This window comes from Nannospalax galili, unplaced genomic scaffold, assembly GCF_000622305.1.
Source record: "Nannospalax galili isolate Female #2095 unplaced genomic scaffold, S.galili_v1.0 scaffold511, whole genome shotgun sequence".
Lineage (NCBI taxonomy): Eukaryota > Metazoa > Chordata > Mammalia > Rodentia > Spalacidae > Nannospalax > Nannospalax galili.
The window spans coordinates 2,154,939-2,176,792 of NW_008331831.1; the positions used below are offsets into that span (position 1 = coordinate 2,154,939).

At 41.7% G+C, this 21,854-nt stretch overlaps 1 pseudogene; it reads right to left on the bottom strand.

Moving 5' to 3' along the window:
* Window positions 1-20,675: 20,675 nt before the first annotated feature.
* Window positions 20,676-20,781, bottom strand: LOC115069246 (annotated as a pseudogene).
* Window positions 20,782-21,854: the final 1,073 nt, after the last annotated feature.

The following is a 21,854-nucleotide window of genomic DNA, read 5'->3' on the forward strand; positions in this document are numbered from 1 at the left end:
GCTCCCAAAAGTTGTCATCTGACCTCCCATGCACAGAAGTGCCCCTCCATAATAATTTTTTAAAGTTAAAAGGTATGGGCTGAGGAGATGGATTAGTAGATAAAGGACTTGCAACATGAACTTGAGGACTAGAGTTCGGATCCCTAGAACCCACCTAAAAGCTGGGGATGTGCGGCTGCCTCCTGTAATGCCAGCACAGAGGATCACCAGGACAAGCTGATGAGTTAGACTAGCTAAAATTGGCTAGCTCCAGACTCAGCAAGAGATCCTGTCTCAATAAAGTGGAGAGTCATCAAAGAAAGGCACCCAAATCAACTTTGAGCCTGTGTAAACACATATACACATTTACATATACATGTGCACCCATACACATGAGAACATACACGCACACACCAAACACACTGTAAAAATAAATACATAAAGCTAAAGGGTATCAATTTTTTAAAAAAATCTTAAATGCAAGTTGAAATGAATGCCATTTAAAGTTGATCTGTTGGTTTCAATTTATATAGCAAATTAGTCTCTTTGTCCAATATAGTTTTATATTCTGATGTCTCATGTCAACTTTCCAGAGTCTCCCTGTAGCCCCAGCTGGCCTGGAGCCTGTGTAGACCAAGCTGGCCTTGAACTCACAGAGATCCACCTGCCTCTGCCTCCCAAGTGCAGGGACTACAGGACTGCACCACCAGGCCTGGCCCTTTGACACATTCATCAGACAGTACAGGCAGGAATACTTTATTCAGGTGAGCAATCCCCACTTCATGGGATATATCAAGGGTTCCAGCAAACTTTACCGTTATTGGGTGATTCTTGAAATTTCATTTTGAGATGTAAAGTAGTATTTTATCAGTTGGCAAGATTGTCACTAATAATGTTTGTTTTGGTTTAAAACTTACAATATCTCATTTAAAAAACACAAAAACCTATCAGGAAAGGAGAAGTAAAATTTGGTCAACCCAACATTTGATAATTTCACCTTACCAGTATCAATAGTAAATTATTATGGCTACATAGTATTATATCATCAAAAATCTTGTTTCCCATATAGGAAGGCAAATTATAACTTTAATTTATGAGTTGTGCTTTGCATATTTTAATTATGTTTTGGGTTCTAACCATGTGTCCTCGGTTGGCTTTGAATTTGCCATGTAGTCCAGGCTGGCCTCAAACTAATCGTCTTATTCTCTCATCTTCCCAAGTGCTGGGATTACAGCCATGTACCACCATGCTTGGCTTTTAACACTTTAATTCTTTTTTTCTTTAAATATTTATTATTTTATTTTATGTGTGTGAGTGTATTGCTGCAAGTGTTTACATGCACCCATGTCATGCAATGCCTATGGAAGTCAGAAAAGGGTGTCAGATTCTCCTGGAACTAGAGTTACAGAGAGTTGTTAGCTGCTATGTGGGTGGGTACTGGGAATTGAACCCAGGTCCTCTGCAAGAGCAGGCAGTGCTCTTAACTGCTGAGATATCTCTCCAGTTCCTGAACACTTTAATTTTTATAACCTTGAGGATTTGTGTACAAAGGGATCTTTTAGCATGTTCCTATAGCACCACTATCTTGCTAAATTCTGTGTAAACACTTTACCCATTCTTCAGGATCCAGTTCAAAGAACAGTATAATACAAGAATGCTTACTCCCCATAGTCTATCTACCACAACAGAAAGCTGGGAATCAGCCTAAATATTTTACAATAGGGAATTATTTAAACGAGGCATGGTATTTTACTGTTTTTGATAGTTAATCATATGGAAAACATAGTATTGATTGAAAACAATTTCTTCAGCCAGCTGTAATGATGCTTGCTTATAATCCCAGCACTTGGGAGGTTGAGGCAGGAAGATCACTATGAGTCTGAGTCTAGCCTGGGCTACAGAGTGAGACCCTGTCCCTCACAAAAAAAGGGGGGTAGCAGGATGGCTCAGCAAGTAAAGGTGCTTGCTACCAACTCTGATGACCTGTTTGATACAAGGGATTTACGTGGTGGAAGGAGAGAGCTTGACTCCTAAAAGTTATTCTCTGACAGCAGCACACATGTACACATACATACAACATAAAAAAAAAAAAAAAAAAAAAAGAAAAGAAGGAAGAACGGAAAGAAGCAGAAGGAAAGGATTAGTGAAGATTCTTTTTATTTGTTTGTTTGTTCTGGTCGTTTTTGAGACAGGGTCTTCCTGTAGCCCCAGCTGGCCTGGAACTTGCTATGTAGACCAGGCTGGCCTCAAATTCTCAGAGATCCTCCTGCCTCTGCCTTCTGAGTGCTGGGATTAAAGAGGTGCACCACCATGCCTGGTAAAGATTCTTTCATTTAATGCTGTCCCACTGTAACCCAGACTGCTCTTCAACTCTTTTTCTTAATATATATTTTATTTATTTTCATTATATGTGTATGAGTGTATTGCCCACATATAGGTAAGTGCACCCATGCCATGCAATGCCCACAGAGGTCAGAATAGGATCTGGGGTCCCCTGGAACTGGAGTTACAGACAGTTGTTAGCTGCCATGTGGGTACTGGGATTCAAACCCAGGTCCTTTGCAAGAGCAGCCAATACTCTTAACTGCTGAGTCATCTTTCCAGCCCCGGCCTTGAACTCTTAAGCGAACTGTTTCCACCTTCTAAATGCTAGGATTACAGCCATGCACTGCTGCCTTGTCCGGTTACTGAGGAATGCAAACAGTAGTTTTCAGTTTCTTTTAGAGGTTTTCCTATATTTTAAAAATTCTCTAGAATCAGTTTACTTCAAAGAATTTTTAAAAAGTCAAAATATTAAAAAAAATCGAAAAGATCCAGTGCAAATATTTTCTTTGGAAGCTTTCATCAATAGGATTACTGATGCATAATCCTCAGTATATATCATCCTTTTTTTAACTCTAAAAAAATTTTATTGTGAATTTCACGCATGCATATAAGGTATTTTGATCAAATCCACACCCACTCTCTCCCCTTCAATTCCTCTCCTATGTCCCCATCACTTTTTCCTGAACAACTTCGTGTACTCTCTTTTTTTTTTTTTTTTTTTAAATATAGGGCTTTTTGCTACTCTAACATTCCCCCCTCTGAAAAGGTAACCCTAAAATCTTTTAAGGATTAGATACAAGCTCCCAAATACTTTTGACATCTTCGGCCTTTGGAACAGAGTATGTTGCCAAAAGGCCCAAGGACATTTTGATTTTTAGTCAAGAAGCTGGCTACTTTTCTTTGGGGTCTTTTTACCCTAATTGCCTAGCTAATTACTACCTCCTATTCTTATCACACCATCCCCAGAAGAGGTTACCTAAACTGCTGATAGGGAATCAGGACGCAGACCGTTCTGGCTTCTTCCATGCTGAACAGGGACGCAGGCAATTGGGGTAACCCTTCAGTAGGTCTATCTAAAAGACTCCTAAATTGCATAACCCTTAACTATAGGGAGAAAAGAAAGTCCTTGACTGGTGCCTAGGAGATGGGAAGGAGAAGTAAAGGCAAGAGTAGTTAGCATTACAAGTTCTAGACAGGGACCCAGAAAAAAGTCAAAACGGCAAATTTGAAATGTTCATATCAGAGTCCATAGCATGTATCATCTTTAACCATGTTCCACTCTGGGTCTGTAGATTCCTAAGAAACAAAATCTTATGACCCAGCAACTCCACTCTTAGATATATAGCAAGAGAAATGAAAACGTGTCTAAGCAAAAACTCTTGCACAAATGTTATAGTTGTGTAGTTACAACTCAAATATTTTGCAACTGATAAAGGGACAAATAGAATGTGATGCACACTTACAGTGATGACAGATGAGTCATTGTGTGTCTGCACCCTAATCCTCAGAACTATGAGTGTTATATTACGAGGCAAGAGAGAATTAATGTGAAAAGGAGTTGCTGGTTTTACAGAGGGAAAGGGAATGGAGTCTCCCTTATATTTTCTAGGAGGAATGCATCCCTGACAGCACCTTAATTTTAGCTCATTGAGACCAACACCATATTTTTGACCTACAGAACTTTGAGATGATAAGTGTCCATTGTTTTACATTTGGGTTGATTCATTACAGCAACAATATCAAACTAAGATAAATAGGATATTATTCAGCAAAAACGAATGACTACTAATACATGCTACAACATGGGTAAATATTGAAAACAATATGTTAAATAACATAGAAGTCCAAACATAGAAGTCCACACATCACATATTCCATTTTTATGAAATGTCCACAGTGGTAAATCTACAGAAGCAGAAAGATCAGTGGGTGCCTTTGGCTAGGGGTGGAGTGTGTCTCATAACATGTACAGAATTTATTTATTTATTTATTTATTTATTTATTTATTTATTTATTTATTTATTTATTTATTGAGCTGGGCATCTTACTATGTAGCCCTGGCTGGCCTGGGATTATGTAAATTAGGCTGCCTTCAAACTCACAGAGATCTGCCTGTCTCTGCTCCCCAAATGCTGGGCATGCTCTACCATGCCCAGCCAGAATTTATTTTAAGGGTGAAATGTTCTAAAATCGGTGGTAGTACAACTTAGTGAATATGTAAAAACTGTGTGATATGTGAATTATATCTCAATAAAGTATATACACACATTTCTGAATACACACACACACACACACACACACACACACACTACATTCTCTGCTAACAAACCATTGATGGTTTGGATACTGCCTAAACCCTTAGAACCTGTGATGGCTAATGTTGCTTGTCAACTAGATAGGATCAAGGATTGCCAAGGATACAAATTTCTAGGCATACCTAATTAATGTGGGTAAACTGGTCTTAACTATGGATGGCACCATTCTATGGGGTGGGGTCTCAGACTGAGTAAAAAGGAGAAAAAGAGCTGAGCACCAGCATTCATCTATCGCTGCCTCCTGAATACAGATGTAGTGTGATCATCTACCTCATGTTCCTGCTGCCATGTTGTCCTCACCATGATGGACTGTGCCCTCAAACTGTGATCCAAAATAAATCCCTCCCTTCTTTTCTCCCTCCCTCCCTTTTTTCCTTAAGATGCCTTTGTCAGGCATTTTGTCACAGCAATGAGAAGAGTAGCCAATACAGAACCATAGGGAGAATCGTTCATTATCAAATCTCTACTTGTCCCAGGTGCATCTCTAGCTGTTCTCCATCACGGACCCTAGGATTCAGACATACAAAGGATTTGCTGTTACCTCATCTTTGTTTTTTTTTTTTTTTTTTTTTTTTTTTTTTTTGAGACAGGGTCTCCCTGTAGCCCCAGCTGGCCTGGAACTCACAGAGCTCCACCTGCCTCTCCCTCCTGAGTGCTAGGATTAAAGGCATGCACCACCATATCTGGCTCATCTTTGTACTTTTGTAAAAGTAGTTTTTCTGCCTTTATTCCTCATCTTCCTCAGGAAACATAATTTCAAGAATAAAATAAATATTCTGTCATGGGATGGATGAATGTGTATTATAAATGGCTGTTTTCATGTTTCTTAAAACATTTACTGGCTAGAACTACCTAGAAAACAATTAAGTCATATAGCTACTGCATGTTTTACTTTTGGGGATGTGACATTTTAATGATTTTCTGAATCCTCCCAAATGTGTTCTTTTAAAAAATGACAATATGGGGCTGGAGAGATGGCTCAGCAGTTAGGAACACTGGTTGTTCTTGCAGAAGACCTGGGTTTGAGTCCCAGCACCCACATGGCGGGTAACAACTGTGGGCAACTCCAGTTCCAGGGGATCCGACAGCCTCTTCTGACCTCCTTAGGCATTGCACGACACGGTGCACTTACCTACATGCAGGCAATACATGCATACACATGAAATAAAAATTAAAAAATAAATAAAAATTTAAAAAATGACAATATTTTGCTTTGTTTGCTTTAAATATATGTGCATATGTATGAAATTCACTTTATTTAATTCAGAAAGAAACACTTAATTCTAACAGAGGAATATGTCTTGTTAAATAATGACTTGTAATGCTCAAGGTGATTAAAACACACATAAAGTGGCCAAGTGTGGGGGTGCACACCTTTAATCCCTGTACTGGGGAGGCAGAAGCAGGCAGATCTCTGTGAGTTCAGGGCCAACCTGGTCTACACAGTGAGTTCTAGGCCAGCTGTGGCCTCAGGGAGAATCTGTGTCAAAAATAGACCAAAATACCAAAAAACAAAAAACAGAAACCCCACACATAAAATAATTTAACTATTGAGCATCTTTCCTTAACAGAAGACAGTTCAAAACAATGTCTTTGTTTATCAGATACAATTGAATCCCTGGCCCCACACAGAACTCACTAATCTAGTCTATTCTACGAACACAAAAGCTGCTAGAATGTGAATGCCTAGTACATATTAAGCATGAACATTCAGAGGTCTGGCAGAAAATTGCTTTATGTGTATGTGTGTATTGCCTGCATGTAGGTAAGTGCACCCATGTCATGCAAAGCCCATGGAGGTCAAAAGAGGCTGTGGGATCCCCTGGGACTGGAGTTATGAACATTTGTAACTACTATGTGGGTGCTGGGATTCGAATCCTGGTCTTTTGCAAGAACGACCAGTGTTCTTAACTGCTGAGCCATTTCTCCAGCCCCTTATTTATTATTTTTATTTGATGTTTATAAGTGTTATGCCTACATGTAAGTGCACCCATGTTGTGCAATGCCCACGGAGGACAGAAGAGGCTGTCAGATCCCCTGGAACTGGAGTTACGGACAGTTGTTACCTGCCATGTGGATGCTGGGATTCGAACCTGGGTCTTCTGCAAGAACTGTCAGTGTTCTTAACTGCTGAGCCATCTCTCCAGCCCCAACTGATCAGCCTTTATTACAGAACAAATATTTCACAGAAGTCATTTCTACACTTTTCCTACCACACGGGGTTCATATAATTTAGATCTGAATGTCTATCTTTGGATGATCAAATGTATTTTCCATATAAGATAACAAAATGTTAAATCTGAAAGCATTGCATAGACAATTGATTTGGGGGGAAATATTGATAATGATAATACATATCCATTTATAATGAAGGAATATTTTTTTTGTTTCCTGTGCTAGGGTTCGAACCCAGAGCCAGGCAAGTAGTTTACCACTGAGTAAAACACTCTATTTAAAAAAAATTTTACTTATTTATTTTTATTTTATGTGTATGAGTGATTTGCTTGTATGCATGTAAGTGTATCATGTGCATGCAGTGTCTGCAGAGGCAAGAAGAAAGTGTTAGATCTCCTGGAACTGGGGTTACAGATAGTTGTTAGGCACCATGTGGGTACTGGGAACTGAACCAGGGTCCTCTGCAGGAGCAGCCAGTGCTCTTAACTGTTGAACTATCTCTCCAGTCCCAAGCCACACTCTTATCTCATTTGCACAGATGAAGAAATGGCAACATAAAGGAGATGAAGGTGTTTGCTCAAGGTCCTGAACTAGCAAGAGGTGGACACAGAATCCAATTCCAGAGAAGACTTCAGAGCCCAGACGTGTTATTCTGTTGCCTTTGAACACAAAAATAGTTTGAGCCCATTCTGTGCTGAACTCCACCTCGTGGCTTTAATCATTAGACCCTTAATTAGCAGTTAAGGCCTACAAAGATTCTGCATGGGTTCAGACCAAGGGGCTGCAAAACATGGAATAGAAGTATTGCAGCCAGACGTGGTGGCGCACGCCTTTAGTCCCAGCGCTTGGGAGGCAGAGGCGTGATAGCACACACCTTTAATCCTAGCACTCGGGAGGCAGAGGCAGGCAGATCTCTGTGAGTTCCAGGCTAGCCTGATCTACATAATGAGTTCCAGGCCAGCTGGGGCTACAGGGAGACTGTCTCAAAAAGACATATATTCATATATATATATATATAGAGAGAGAGAGAGATAATAAAGAAAATATTAAAAAATAAAATGTAATTATTACCTATAGTCACCCAGTTGTACAATCACACACACACACACACACACACACACACACACGCTGCTTTGTTCAACTGGTTTTTGACAAAGAAGCTAACATAGTCAATAGATAAAAGATAATCTTTCAGGAAATGTAGTCCAAACAATTAGATGATCATATGCATAAAATGAACTTTGAGCTATGTAGCACTCGCCATGCAATGTCGCATTAGAGAAATGCTTGAATAAAGACAGTCTGACTCTTAGCATCCATTCAAGCTGAGAGGGACCTGAACTGCTCTGAGAACCTGCTCCTTCAGGTTATTCTCAGAATGGTGCTCTTGAGCAAGAGCTTGCACTTCCTTTTACTGAAACAGTGTATCTAGTATGAAATAGGGACGTAAAAATGGAAGTGTCTTATCAGAAGACTATGTCCCTTCTGATTCCCATTGATTTAGAACAGCATGCAACACAACCACAAACAGATGTTATCAATTAAACCTATTGTTTGCAACTCAAATGGGATAATCTTCCTATCTTCCTTGCTGATCTGTTTGCAGCACTTTCTTGATATTCAAAACGCCCCCCACACATTCATACATTATTCTGGTTCAAAGGCAAGGAAGGGTCATAAGGAGCTTAAGGCTATATTCCCAGGTCACAAGACAAAATGATTCCTGATGGGGGTCAGATGGTAAAAGATTAAAAGACTGTGACCATGGACGACAAAGCTGACTTGTATTTTATGCTATTTCTGGTCTGCATAGAAAAAATAGAGTCATTTTTGATCATTAGAGGATGCCAAAGTTTGCCTTTTTAAAAATGTGTGTGTGTGTGTGTGTGTGTGTGTGTGTGTATGTGTACGTGTGCCCTGGGTGCCATTCCTCAGGAGTCATTCACCTTTTAAAAAAAAACTTGAGACAGCGTCTTTCTGTAGCCACAGCTGCTGGTCTGGCCTGGAACTAGCTAATAGATCAGGGTGGCCTCAGTCTCACAGAGATCTGCCTGCCTCTGCCTCCCGAGTGCTGGGATTAAAGGCTGTGGTAAAAGATGAACACCACCACGCCCAGCTGATGAGTCATCCACTTTATTTTTAAAGACTGTGTGCCAGGTGTGGTGGCTCCTGCTTTTAATCCCAGCCCTCGGGAGGCAGAGGCTGGCAGATCTCTGTGCGATTGAGACCAGCCTGATGCACAGAATGACTTCCGGGCAGACTGGGACTAGGGAGACCTTGTCCAAAAAAAAAAAAAAAAAAAAAAAAAAACATAAAAACTGAGTCTCCCAAGCCAGGCATGGTGGCACACATCTTTAGTCCCAGTGTTCGGGAGGCAGAGGCAGGCGGATCTCTGTGAGTTCAAGGCCAGCCTGGTCTACATAGTGAGTTCCAGGCCAGCTGGGGCTACAGGGAGACCCTGTCTCAAAAAAAAAAAAAAAGACTGAGTCTCTCCCACCTGTGCCTCACCACACATCACCACACCCAAATTTTTACTCAGATGCTGGGAATTAAACCAGGTCCTCATGTTTGTATAGCAAGCACTTTATCAACAACTATCTCCCCAGCCTGGATTTTGCCCTTTTTGATGTACACAAGGAAGGGAGTTAAAATGAAATAAATAAGACTGGGAAACTAACCCACTTCTCTCAATAGTTTATAGAGGCCTCTTAGGAAATAAAACCCCGGTAGATAAACTTTACACTGGAAACAACAGTGCAGGAAGGACATATCCAAGCAACAAATATGCAGAGGAAGAAATGCATCTCTCCTTAATACTGTGTAAGAATAAAAAAGTACTTAAACATTAAGTAGAGTGGGTATCAAATTGTTTGTAGCTGTGCATATAAACGTTCTATAAAATCACCCCGCCTATAAGGAAGCCAGCCCCAAATCCACGGGTACCACCCTATTCCTGACTGATGATATCTGCTTCCTCTGGTTCCAGAACTTTGACCTTCAATTATTTGGAATTTCTGATCCCATGCCAAGAAATAGTTCTCAAATTTCCCTCAGTGAGTATCTAGTAGTTCTTCACTGCCTGTCTGATTTTGAATCGCATTTAATGCTTGGATCCCTGTGATTGAAAGAAAACATCCCAGTACCTTTCACCTTCTCCACTTAAAATGATTGTGCAGAGACAATTGACTTCAGTTTCTTTTCTGTCAGACCATCAATTATTTTTTAAAGCAGCGCTGGTAATGTTTTAACTCAACTATATCATTATCTCGTGGAATTCAACGAATAATTGCTGGCTGGCTGGATGGGTGCAGCATGGAGACAAAATGTCTCTAAATTTCAGCTGGGCTGATGGGGAGTCTCCAAGTTTCCAGGGTCTTATTGGCCACCAGAATGTGATTATGTTGCCACCTAGTGGTAGCAAATCCTACATGTAGGAAAAGGACTTGGAGAAAAGCAAGCTTGAGGGTAAAATGAAAGTAAACAAACACAAGCCTTCCTCAGGTGCCAGCTGTTTATAATTGCCTCTCCTCAGTTGACTGTCTTTAATAGTAACAGCATTTCATCTTACTGTTTAACATGCATACAAAGAACACTAGCAGGTTATATAGATAGCACTAGCTCAAGTACCATATGGTGGGGAAGGTCCTTCTTGATATGTTAAATAGCAAAGGTCTATGTGTATTTGAGACAGTCACTGAACTCATGGTTTTAAAAAAATATAATAACCAGGGGCTGGAGAGATGGCTCAGTGGTTAAGAACGCTGACTGTTCTTGTGGGAAGACTTGGGTTCGAATCCCAGCACCCACACGGCAGCTAACAACTGTCCTAACTCCAGTTCCAGGGAATCTGACAGCCTTTTCCGTCCTCCGAGGGCATTGCATGACATGGGTACCCTTACCTACATGCAGGCAATACACGCATACACATAAAATAAAATATCTTTTATAAAAATATAATAACCAGATGGTTTAGAGAAGGAAAGTTTAATAATTTTACTGCTCTTTTTACTTCAGTTTTAATATGACGGTTTCCTTTAAAGAATGTTATTCTGCACAAATGTTCAAGTCTTATTTGGTAAAAACTCAGGACATAATTCTATAAAAATAAAGTAAAATGGCTGAAAGTTCAGGAAACTAGGCACATAAAGTTAGGACTCCATGTAATAGTAAACTGTATTGTATAAAGAGGTTGTTTCAGTTGAAGAGACTTGAGGTTGAGCCAGGCTAGCCTGAGAAGTTAAGAAATACCTCCCTTAAAGGCCTAATGTTTGCTTTAAATGGAATGTTTGGAAACTGTTAAGTATGGGCCCAGGCACTTTTCCACATTTGAATGGCACTTAAGAGTTCTATGGAAAAGCTCTTCACAATTGATTTGGGTGTTGGGGACTGGGTGGAGGTGGGGAGGGTTCGAAGAAGGTGAGAAACCTTTGGGAAATCAGTCTGAAAGTAGAAGTTTGGAGGATGGGACAGTGTTCAACAGCTGAGTGTCTGAGAATGGCCATCTCAAGTCAAGTGTGACACTATTCTTGAATCACTTAGAACACCTGAGATGAGCTCAAAGGACAGACAGGCCAAAAGACACATGTGAGGTCTTCTTTTCTTTTTTAAAAATAAAAATATTTTTATTATTTTTATTTTATGTGTATACATGAATTGCCTGCATGTAGGTAAGTGTACCTGTGTCGTGCAATGCCCTTGGAGGATGGAAAAGGCTATCAGATCCCCTGGAACTGGAGTTAGGACAGTTGTTAGCTGCCATGTGGATGGTGGGATTCGAACCTGGGTCTTCCTGCAAGGACAGTGTTCTTAACTGCTGAGCCATCTCTCCAGGCCGCCTGAGGTTTTCTTTTCTAAGACCTAGGTGTGAGAAGTGGACTATTGACAGTAACACCTGTGATGTCAGTAATACTGAGTTCCCATTGCAGAGTTCTTTCCCCCAATTATCGCTAGGAATTCTTTGGGTGAATCAAGTATTATAGATCCCACCAGTTAGTGGGCCCCAAATAAAGTCTTTTTTTTTTTGGATCAGAATGAAGCCTCTATCACAAACAATTACTGAAAATAAAATCAAAGCCTGAAATGGCATACTCCTGAAATCCCAGCACTTGGGAGGCAGAGCCAGGAGGATCACAAATTCAAGGCTAGCCTAGGATACAAAGCAATTTCCACCACAGCTTGGACTACATAATGAGATCTTGTCTCAAGTAGATATATAAGTAAAATATAATATTTAAAGAAGTCAAGAAGGTAGAAGTGTAAACAGAGGAGTGTGTTAGTTTAGGCATTTAATAAGCAGCAGGCATCAGGAAGTGTTGGGATGGAAGAGATTGACCGAGTTTATATAGGTCAGAAGAAGGAGTGGACAGGTGTGCACTGGAACTCAGTGTCAGTCTGATACATGTGAAGGGGGAGGGGAAAGGAAGAACTGGGAGGCACACTCAGTTCCTATTAAGTTTGGGCCAGGCTAATGAGGAGCCCTCAGGTCAAAGTGACCCATTAGAGGATCATCCTGTATCAAGGGACCCAACCACATACTTTGACCACATTCTAGGAATAGCCTGGGGGTGTGTGGTATTGGTACAGTGTGGATTAGAGAACAGCACCTGGGGCTCCCCATCAACCATCTTCCCTGCATTAGGATAGCCAAACAGTGCTTTTTCATGCCCTCATGGAGAGGAGAATCCTTGCTATGTCAGGAGTAGGCGCCCCCTCTCCCAATCACCTCCCATGGAGGCTTCATTGCTTTTTGACAGACTTCAGATAGCTGGCTGGCTCAAGCCTTGAGGGCAAAGAAGCCACAGTGGGTGGATGCTGGTAACTGTTAACCCAGTGGCAGCAACCCCCAAAGGAAAAACCTCAGTGGAGAGAAATTTCACAGCTGAAGGAAGTAAGAAAGCAGTGGGCAGCGTGCAAAGATCACCATGGCAACTGAAAACGAACTTTCTTACACATTTCCCTCCCTTGGCAGAGCCCGGTTTGTGAACTTTTAGTAACTTTCAGTGAGAGAGAGAGAGAGAGAGAGAGAGAGAGAGAGAGAGAGAGAGAAAGAGAGAGAGAGACAGAGAGAGAGAGACAGAGAGAGAGAGACAGAGAGAGAGAGAGAGAGAGACAGAGAGAGAGAGAGAGAGACAGAGAGAGAGAGACAGAGAGAGAGAGACAGAGAGAGAGACAGAGAGAGACAGAGAGAGAGAGAGGTAGTTCCCCCTTCCCAAGCAGGTTTGACCACTCTCCTCTGATTGGTCCCATTTTTTTTTCACCTTATTTGCACACGCACTTTCAGCCAATGAGGGCCAGGCTGGGTCTGATTGGGACCGCTGGCTCCCTATAAATTTGGGCAACAGATGTAGTAGACATGCTAAAGGAGCCCGAGGAGGAGGCAGAGAGGTCAGACTTCAGCACCAGTACCAGGGGAGGGAGCCTGAAGGCTTCAAAGTCCAGCTCCCACCTGCTGGCACGTGGGAGAAGGAAGAGGACCTTCAAGATCCCCTGGGAACAGACTCCTTGAAGGCTGGGAGCTTGCTCAAGCCAGCCTCCAGGACTCAACCAGCAGCTGCAGGCAGTGGGGATTCATTCCCGGCTCAGCCTCCAAAGCTCCACACAGGAATTCCTTCCTGCAGCTGTGTCCAGCCTCCAAGACCTGCTACTCTCATTGGTGATCTGCAGACTTGCTCAGCAAGTGACTGCTCCTGGTCATCACTTGGAGGCTTCAGCCCTCCAAGAAGTTTCTGAGCTGTAATACTTCTCAGAGTTATAATAGCTCTTGGTCAGCATCCTGATGGTACCGAGAGTTCAAATCTGTTTCATTTAAATCCCGTGTGGCAGTCTGTTTTGTTTCATCCTGTTCAAGGTTATTAATCCAGAATTGACAATAAAGTATCTCCGGTTTGTGGTTTGTACTGTACACTGTCTGCCCACTCCATTCTTGGAGGAGGGTGGAACAAGAACGTGGCTGGAGAAGGGGATGGTTTCCACTGAGTGCTTTGGGAATCACGGAGAAATCAACAGGACCATCAAGAGTCAGCAGAATCTTTTCAGAAAGGTAAGAGCAACTGACATCCCCTGCTTTTATTCATTATTTTTCAGTCCCTCTATGCTCCACCGTAGCCTTCTCAATCAAAAACACTGGGACTCTGTCAACCAATTAAAGAGAGAGAGAGAAAAAAAAAAAGGACTAGCATGGTTACAGGTCTCAGAGGTCAGGCTTCCTGAAGTGGACTCGATCAATCCCCAACTGCCTTGGTGTTGAGCATTTTGGGCCTGTTTTGACTTTCAGTTTCCTTTCACAGAAATGTGCTTGTCTCCAGGGGCTGAGGTGAAGTCCTAAAACAACTGAAGGTTTCTGGCCGGGGTGACACCCCAGCATTAACAAAGGCATCTTGAATGAACCTAGCCCATGGCCACCTGTTATAATGTTGGGTGGAGGCCTGCACTCTGTACTCTGACCTATCTTCCATCTGTCTCACGAATGTCACTTGACCATGGACCCTGTTCTATGGCGTTCTCTCTTGGGCCACTCTCCCTTTGGGTTGCTGGGTGCCACACTATAAGCAATGGGCACTTCGATGACCCTGTATGTTGCTAGGTTTTGCCAGGTCCTTGTTCAGTATGCTGTGTCCATCTGATGTGGAAGGTAATGAAACTTGGGGAGCTTGTGAGGGCTTCCCATCCGAAAGTGGGGAGTATATAGGAAGGCAGAGGCCTCCTGTAAGCTTGGGTCAGAGTCTGGAGAAAGGTTCTTGATGTGGTGTAGAGTGGTTATGTGAGGCTGTCTTCTTGGGGGTGGTGGTAAAAGGATGGGAACTAGGAGGATGCATGGTTTTCAGGCACTAGAACTGTTGCTGGGCTTAGTGCACCTTTGACCCACTGTGGATTTGGGATGGTCTAGGACTCTGGCAATTAGCAAACTGAAATTTCTCTAACAGTGATGACATGTTTCACTGCTCTCCTTAGACTCCATGTTGAAAAGGTTTAAGGTTTTAAATAAAATGTATGTGCTTTAAAAAAAATTTATGTGTGTGAGTGCTTTGCATGTATGTAAGTGCACCCATACCTGCAATGCCTGCAGAGGCCAGAAGAGGGTGTCAGAGCCCTTGGAACTGGAGTTATGGATGGTTGTTAGCCATCATGTGTCTCTTGGGAATTGACCCAGGTCTTTTCAAGAGCAGCCAGTGCTCTTAACCCCTAAGCCATCTCTCCAGCACCAGAAGGTTTATTTTTGACTTGAGTCTGTTAACAACTCAGATACTGTGTTGGGACATTTTCTCTGGAAATTGGTTGTTATTTCCTCAGGCACTGTTATGATTGGCCAGTAATTTAACAGCTGTCATAAAGGGGTTTCTGGAGGAAGATATTCTATCCTGGGTAGGCCAATGGGAAGCATATCTCAATGGGCCTCCCTTTGTCATCTCCCCCAGGATTTGAATAAGCTTCTCCTAATTCTCTGATTAAGAGATGGGATTCCCCTCCATAGACTACCTCATGACAATCTGGCATGGATGGTTTTGGTCTTTTTTTCAAACTTGAGCCCAATCTTTTTATTTTTTTCAGCGATTTAAACAATTTTATGTAGCTGGGCGTGGTGCCACATGCCTTTGATCCCAGCACTTGGGAGGCAGAGGCAGGTGGATCTTTGTGAGTGCAAGGACAGCCTGGTCTACACAGCGAGTTCCAGGCTACCTGGGGCTGCAGGGAGACCCTGTTTCAAAAAGACAAAAAAAAAAATGTGTATGAGGATTTGCCTGCTCTATATATGTGCACCAAATGCACGCCTTGTTCTGATGGAGACCAGAAGAGGGTGTCAGATCCCTTGGAATTACATATGGTTGTGAGTTGCCATGTGGTTTCTGGGAATTGATCTTGGGTCCTTTAAGTGCTCTTAATGAAGAGAGCTGGAGAGATGGCTCTGAAGTTAAGAGCACTGGCTGTTCTTGCAGAAGACCTGGGTTTGAGTCCCAGCACCCATGTGGTGACTAACAACCCTCCATAACTCCAGTTCCAGGGGATCTGATGCCTTCTTCTGGCCTCTTCAGGCACTGCATGACACAGGTGCACTTACATACATGCAGACAAAACACTTGTACACATAAAATAAAAAACCAAAAACCTTTAAGTGCAGGTTTTCTCTTCAGCCCCTTGAGCCCAATCTTTAGGTGAGACCTAAATATGTTCATTGTCTGTGACTGTTTTGACAGTGAAGGGAATGGGAAGGATAAACCTAGGTATAGAGCATAATCTGGTCAGGGCATCTGAGTCTCTGTCATTGGTTACGTCTAGGTCTAGGGGAGAGGAGAAGCAAACCTTGTGAGGGAGATTTAAGTAGGACAACAAAGAATAGGCAAATGGGAGATGAGTGTGATAGGAAACCTAGGGTAAGGGGTGGTAGGATGCAGGGCAACAATAGACCTCAGGAAACAAGTCAATGAGATGAACGGCATTAAGGCTAGATTTTTAAGAGCAGGGAAGTCAGAATTCAGCATGCTTTAGGAAGAGTTGAGGTAAAATAAGGAGCTAGACAAGGAGGATTCCAGGTTGGGCTTGGGTGCAGGCAGCTACTTCTGTTAGCAGGGTCCTCTTCGATTATGTGTGCCTGTTGCCACGTGTCCATGACTAAAAATTCAGAGGATGCCATGAACTAAGAGGAAAGGAAGGACTGAAGGGGATGCCTTTTCCTTCACCTTTCAAATGGGTGGCACATGCCTTTAATCCTAGCACTCTGGAGGCAGAGGCAGGCAGATCTCTGTGAGTTCAAAGGCCAGCCTGGTCTACATAGTGAATTCCAGGACAGCTGGGGCTACAGGGAAACCCTGTCTCAAAAGACCAAAAAAAAAAAAAAACCAAAAAGCAAACAAAAACAAATGGGTTTCAGACCTTTCTCTCATGTACTCTGCTTGAGGGGAAAATGCCTAGTAGCTTCGCCTGCCACAGTTTGACTGAACTACAAATTGGAAAACAAGGAAACCTGTCCTTCTGAGGGCAGTATCAACCATAGTACAATCCAGCAGGTAGACCAGTTCTCTCATGAAAACTGGAAAGTGGTGTGAAATCCCCTACATACAGGCTTTCTACTCTGTGAAACAATTCTAAGCTTTGTCAGTTAAATAAGAGACTCAGCCCTATTAGCTGTAGTGGACAGCTAATGCTAAGGTGGGAGCCAACTTCTCCAACAGAAAACACAAGCCCATACTGTCATATGTAGTAAGGTCATCTTGGCTCAGTGGAGCTGAGGGTCAGCGAGTCCCTCAGTTGCTAAGTACTCCCTTTTCTTGTGCATCTTTCCAACTTTGGAATGTAATGTCTTAACCATAATTCAAATTTGCTGCCTGCCATCCTGAAGATCAAATGGTAAGTTACTCCCTTCATGGTCCGTTCACCTGGGCCCTTGCCTTGGCCTTCTAATTGCTTCATGTCTGTTCTGTATCACTCACATGCCCTTGCCCATATGCTGTCCATCACCTCCTGGGTCAGCTGCTCCTAAAACAGACACTCCACAAAGCACGAGATGCCTGTGTCTCTGCCCACCTCTGGACTGCATACAGCTATATGGGTGTGCTTTTGTTTTTGCTACACAAATAACAGAAACTGTAAATACTATTCTGCATTTTTTTTCTGCTTTATACCTTGGCAATCTTTCAACAGTCATTTCATAAAGGATCTTTGTGGCATATAATACTATTTATAAATGTACTACTTATTAATCAAGCAGCTCCCTATTGATGGGTTCATACTAATCAAAGTTGGTTTATTTTAAACCAATTTAACCGTATAATCCTATAGTGAGTGAGTGTGTGTGTGTGTGTGTGTGTGTGTGTGTGTGTGTACTGGGGATTGAAATTAGGGTCTCATGCATGCTTACTAAGTGCTCCACTGCAAAGCTACAGCCTCAACCCAATATTTGTCACTTCCAGCATGTAAAATTGGATACAAGACATTAAAGTGGCAGACTCTATTTTATTCAGTAAGTACTGTGTGTAGGGGAGAATGTAAGCTCCTTGCCAACTGACAGAGGAGAGAGTAAGGGAGAAGGAGAGTAAGCAAGGGCAAGCCTGGGAAGGGCATGGGAAGGTTGAGCGATGTAAATATGAAGAGGCCAGCTGTGTGGAGGTACTTGGAGTTGGGGTACTGACCTCCCACAGTGATGGTTACATTTCAAAGGAATGGCTCTCACATCCTTGAGAATGACATGCAGGGACTGTAGGCTATACATATCTCAAAAGGACAAAGGAATAATTTACAACTGTAAACTTTACAAAAACTAAATTCTCTAAGGAAGAAGAGGTCAGATGTTGGTTAGAACAGCCTGAGTTTAAGCTTTTCAGACATGAACTGAAAGGAAACCTGGATTGTTCTAAGGAGGCAGCTTGAGGCTGAGAGAAGCCATGCTAGGGTTGGCCTGTGCCTCAGTGCAGGGGTTTGGATCAGGTTATTCAGAGCTAAGAGTTATTTTACAGTTCTCAGAATGCTGTCTCAAGGTAAATTCTAGAAGTGTAATCACTGGATCTAATTGCCCTTTTAGAGATAAGAATCTGTGCTCCTCTGCAGAATCTATGCCTGTTTCCTCACTCTTCCTCACTGCCAGCTAATACCTAGTAAAACTATGGAGACTATGTAGGTTTTAATTTCATTTAAATTATAAGAATGCAATTTTAGCATCTTTTCAAACGTTTATTTGTATTTTCTTCTCTGTACACTTTCTGATGATCTTTTGTCCAATTTTAGATGGCATCATCATTGCTGTTTCTAATGTTTATAGCTCTTTATATAAAAAGCAAGTCATCTCTTTTTTAAATTTTTAAAAATATTTTATTTTATTATTTTTATTTAATGTGTATTGCCTGCATGTAGGTAAGTGCACCCATGTCGTGTAATGCCCACGGAGGTCAGAAGAGGCTGTCGGATCCCCTGGGACTGGAGTTACAGACAGTTGTTAGCTCCATGCGGGTGCTGGGATTTGAGCCCCGGTCTTCTGCAAGAACAACCAGTGTTTTTAACCACTGAGCCGTCTCTCCAGCCTGTAGTCATCTCTTTTCTTTCCTAGATTATTAGTACTTTAACTATGTTTATAGTCTTGGAGTTATGATAAAAATTATTTTTATAGATCCAAATTTGTCAGTCTTTTTTTTTTTTTTTCTCTATCATAGATTTTTGTGTCATCCTTTAACAGATATTCTTCACTGGGACATTATTGCTATTATTTAGCTTTGTTGTGTGCACGTATGATGTGTGTGTCATGGAGCTAGGGTGGATGTCAGAGGACAATTTCCTGGAGTCTATTCTTCCACTGTGAGTTCCAGAGATTGAACTTGGGTTGTCAGGCTTATGTGGCAAGTGCTTTTATCCACCGAGCGAACTCTTTCTATCTATCATCTATCTATCTACCTATCTATGTATCTATCATCTATCATCTATCTATCTATCTATCTATCTATCCTATCTATCTGTCTGTCTATCTATCTGTCTGTCTATCTATCTATCTGTTACCTACCTACCTACCTAATCTCATGTGATTGTATTTAGTGTTTTGATAATTTGGATGTTAGATTCTTGTTTGTTTGAGACAGGGACTCCCTGTAGCCCCAGTTGTCCTGGAAATTGCTATGTAGACCAGGCTGACCTTGATCTCAGAGGTCTGCCTGTCTCTGCCTCCCACATTAAAGGCCTGTGCCACCACACCTGGCCTAAATGTTTGACTCTTTACAAAGTTGTCTTGAAGTAAGATGTGAAATGTGAACCCAACTTACTCTTCCTCTAAATGGCCAACCATTTCTCTCATTACCATGATCTAATTTTCATTTTCTTCCTTTAATTTAAATGTCACATTTATCATATCTTGGATATTTTCTTCATTTGATTTTTATTAGGCTTTCATTTTAAAAATTATATCTACAGGGGACTGAAGAGATGGCTTGGTAGTTAAGAGCACTGTTTATGCAGAAGACCCGGGTTCAAATCCCAGCACCCCCGTGGCAGCTAACAACTGTTTGTAACCCAAGTTCCAGTGGATCCAACCCCCTCTTCTGAACTCCATAAGCATTGCAAGACATGGTTGCACTTACACTCATGCAGGCAATATACTCATACACATAAAATAAAAATAATAAAATGTTAAAAAGTATATATATATATATATATATATGTTAGAGTTAAGTATTCTAAATTTGTTCCAAAAACAACAGTTTGCCTTTCTCTTTGTATTTCCCTATGAGTGGGCCAATTGTTTTTTCCTGTTAGCTATTATTTTGGAATTTACTTTGGAATTTACCTGCAAGGCTCTAAATAAAACATTTATATAAAAAAATTTAAACTCAGTAGTTCACTTTTATCCTATGACACATAAGAATTTAGATCTTTTTTTCACCCTTGATCCTACCACAAATTAAGGGTCTTCTCAACATCCTTCCAATATAATTATAATTTTGGCCAATTGTTAGAATCATGTAAAGATGATTCATTACTGAACCATGTCAGAAATCATGGCTGGTTTTGCTTTCCTATGCTTCTTGACCGTGAAGTTCATAATTGTTTAAATTTTGTCTTTTTTTTTTTCTAATGTACTTCTCATTCATTCAACTCCAAACTCTCTACCAAATTTCTAAGTACCAACTGAAGATGTTCAGAACTACTAGGTTGATCCTTTATCAGTGATGACTTATTGCCCTTATAATTAAAAAATATTTGTGTGTGTGTGTGTGTGTGTGTGTGTGTGTGTGTGTGTGTGGCATGTGTGGCTGTCAGAGGACAATTTATGGGAGTTGGTTTTTCTCTTCCACTCTGTGGGTTCTGGGGCTTGAATTCAGGGCATCAGGCTTGGCGGCAAGTGCCTTACCCACTGAATCATCTCACTGATATCACGTTTTCCTTATAATTCTTTTTTATTTTTCGTGCCCCTGTAGTTGGTGGTTAAAAGGGCCACCCGTGATGGGCAGGCGGCCCCAGTTATGCACGAGCAACGTGCTATGGCCCCCACAACACAAGGAGGCACGGCGGGGGCTCAAAGGCTCCTTAGAATTCTTAAGTTTCTCCTTTTTGTCCTATCTTCTCTGATTTTTCACAATGATTAGTTAGGATTCGCTAGAGAAATAAAATCAATATAATACATATGAAAAGATTTTTTTCTTTTTAAAAATATATTTTACTTATTATTTTTATTTTATGCATATTGCAATGCCTTGAGGTCAGAAGAGGGCTTCGAATTCCCCTGGAACTGGAGCTAAGGATGGTTCGTAGCCGCCATGTGGGTGCTGGGAACCAAACCCCGGTCCTCTGGAAGAACAGTCAGTGCTCTTAACCGCTGAGCCATCCCTCCAGCCCCCAAAAGATTGTTTTTAAATAAGAAACTGCCTCAGCGATTATGGAGGATGGTAAAAGCTGTAGAGTGGGCTGCAGGTTGGAGACTCGGGAGAGCAGAAGTCTCAGTTGGTGTCTGAAGGCTTGCTGCAGTCCAGAAAGCATGGTGTCTGAGGCACACAGTCTTCTACAGAATTCTGTCATGCTGGGGATGGGACTACTGTTCTATTCAGTTCTTCAACTGACGGGTAAAGCAACTTGCTTTACTCAAAGTTTACTGATATAAATATTAGTCTTATTCAAAATATCATCAAAGGAAACACCCAAATACTTGGGGAACTTCATGGTCAGCTAACTTGATACATAAAATTAACCATCATACGTGCCTTGGTGTGTCCCTGTTTTTACTGATGGTGTCATGCTCTCAATGGACCCTCAATATGTAGAATCATGAGTTTCAGCTCTGAGACACTGTATTGAATTTTTTCTCTGACAGTTGTTGAAACCCCCTCACCCTCTTCAGTGCCAAGGATCAAACCATGGGCCTCCTGTGTGCTAGGCAAGTGCCATATTACTGTGCCACATCCCTGGGTTGTGTTTATTTCTGGAATTCTTATTTTCAGGATTAAAATCCTAAAAAGGCCTCATAGCTGAACCCAAATATTCTTGTCTGCTTCTCTCCCTGATGTCTAGTAATCCCTGGTGGCTGTCATACCTTCAGGAGCAGGGAACTAGAAAGTGGCTTGTAGGCTCTGAGGGAGGAGAGGAAGGGGCACT